General features: G+C 41.3%; 1 pseudogene; it reads right to left on the bottom strand.

The window, feature by feature from the left end:
• The window catches only part of LOC148043927 (uncharacterized), a 31295-nt pseudogene that overhangs the window by 25297 nt on the left and 3353 nt on the right, over nucleotides 1–2645 (bottom strand).

Here is a 2645-nt window from a genome sequence, read left to right as displayed (position 1 = left end):
CTTCTTCTTCTTCTTCTTCTTCTTCTCCTCCTCCTCCTCCTCCTCCTCCTCCTCCTCCTATTCTATTCTCCCCCTCTTCCTTTTCTTTTTCTTTTTTTTCTCCTCCTCCTCCTCTTCTTCCTATTATTATCATCATTATTATAATACTTTATTCATTAAACATGAAACTCAGTCAACTGAACATTCAAAAAATACATCACAAATACTATTGACTGGTGCTAATGGTTGATACGGTTTGCTGCCAGCGTCCTAGGTATCAACCAAGGACTTTCTTAAAATATACGATGTTCCGAGCAGCGCAGTTTTTTGCCGTTCCGCTGGTGTTATTGCAGGGAGCTGCAATTTGTTGATTTATAAAATTCTTGGACGTGGTACCAAGTGCCCCGATGACAATGGGTATCACTGTTACATGTTGTTGTTGTTGTTGTTGTTGTTGTTGTTCCTATTGTCATCACCATCATCATTTCATTAAACATGAAACTCAATCAACTGAACACAGGAAAAAATATTATTGTTATTGTCATCATACTCATCCTTATCCTCACCATCAATTTGCCAGTAACACTCGCGGTCCGTTTCTGCCGTTTGGTCTTAGCTAGGATGAGCGAAACCGGCAAAGCGGCTTCCGAAACGAAACCAAACCCGAATCCGTTCAAAACGCAAAGGAATTAAGGGTCGCCTGGGGGAGGCTGCCCCGTTCCCAAAACGGCCTTTATACAGGAAAGTCGTTTTTAAGCTTGAGAGAGATTCACATCCTCGTTTGATGACTTGGGGAACATATGTTATCTTTTGGTAGATCCCGTAAGAGGAGCGGGAAATTAATAATAATAGCAATAGCAATAGCAGTTAGACTTATATACCGCTTCATAGGGCTTTCAGCTCTCTCTAAGCGGTTTACAGAGTCAGCATATCACCCCCAACAACAATCCGGGTCCTCATTTCACCCACCTCGGAAGGATGGAAGGCTGAGTCAACCCTGAGCCGGTGAGATTTGAACAGCCGAACTGCAGAACTGCAGTCAGCTGAAGTAGCCTGCATTTAACCACTGCGCCACCTCGGCTCTATGCTATAATAATACTAATAAGAATACTAATACTAATAATGATGATGATAATAATAATAATAATAATAATAATAATAGTAACCAATGCCAAATCCGGCGAAACAACTGGCCGCTGTGATACAATTGTACAACAACAACAATAATAATAACAACAACAGTGGGTGGGGCCCGACTAGTAACCAATGCCAAATCCGGCGAAACAACTGGCCGCTGTGATACAATTGTATAATAATAATAACAGCAACAATTTAGAGAAGCGAGCTGAAAATTGGAAAAATCAAAGCTATGCATAGCCAATACTTGAAAAGTATTGAAGGCAAAGCTGACCAAAAGCTAACTTGGAACTGGTTAAGATCAGGAGCACTGAAAAAAAGAAACAGAAGGCTTTATTTTGGCAGCTCAAGAACAAGCCTTAGCCACAAACTGCGTGAAGGCAAAAATTCAACATGTTACCACCAACAGCAAATGTCGCCTCTGCAATGAGAAAGACGAGAGAGTCGAACACTTGATCAGTGGGTGCAGCAAAATTTCCCAAACTGACTACCTACAAGCCATGACCGCGTTGCTAAGATCATTCACTGGAAGTTGTGCCAAAAGTTTGGATTTGAGTACAGCAAAAACCACTGGGAACATCGGGTTGAGAAGGTTTTAGAGAATGAGAAAGTCAAGATTTTGTGGGACTTCGGAATCCAGACTGACAGGCACTTGGCCCACAACACACCTGACATAACAATAGTTGAAAAGAAAAAAAAAAGTATGGTTCATTGACATTGCAGTACCTGGAGATGCACGAGTTGAAGATAAACAGCAAGGAAAAAATCACAAAGTACCGGGACTTGCAAACTGAAGTTGAGCGACTGTGGAAAAAGAAATCGTGTGTTGTCCCGATTGTAATTGGAGCCCTTGGAGCAATACCCAAAGGGCTACCTCGCTATTTGGAAATTCTGAATTTATCAGACTTGAACATTCTGATTCTACAAAAAACCTCCCTACTTGGAACAGCTTATATCCTCCGGCGTTACCTTAACGGTTCCTACGTCCTTGGTTAGGACTCGAGCTGTTGAGCTACCAACCAGCCCCAAAGGCTGTGAATCTCACCAAAGATTAACCACACAATAATAATTTATTGATATCGCTTTTCCTGGAGATGCCAGAGTCGAAGAAAAAGAACTGGGGGGAAATCATGAAATATCCCGACCTGGCCATCGAAACTACGTGATTATGGATGAAGCGTGTAACAGGGATACCCATTGTCATCGGGCATCACTTGGCACCATGTCCAAGAATTTTATAAGATACATCAACAAATTGCAGCTCCCTGCAATAAACACCAGCGGAACTGCAAAAAAACTGCGCTACTCGGAACATCTTATATTTTAAGAAGGTTGATACCTAGGATGCTGGCAGCAAACCGTATCAACCATTAGCACCAGTGACTGGTATTTGTAATGCATTTTTTTTAATGTTCAGTTGGCTGAGTTTCATGTTTAATGAATAAAGTATATAATAATGATAATATGGTGTATGGAAAGCAAGAAGAGCAAATGAAAATTGATGTGGCTTTGATGGCAAGAGGAATTGA

Source organism: Thamnophis sirtalis, unplaced genomic scaffold (genome assembly GCF_051295495.1).
Source record: "Thamnophis sirtalis isolate CommonGarterSnake01/CBP01778 unplaced genomic scaffold, rThaSir2_p1.2 scaffold_10, whole genome shotgun sequence".
In the NCBI taxonomy this organism is placed as follows: Eukaryota; Metazoa; Chordata; class Lepidosauria; order Squamata; family Natricidae; genus Thamnophis; species Thamnophis sirtalis.
This window is presented reverse-complemented; position numbering and strand designations above follow the sequence as displayed.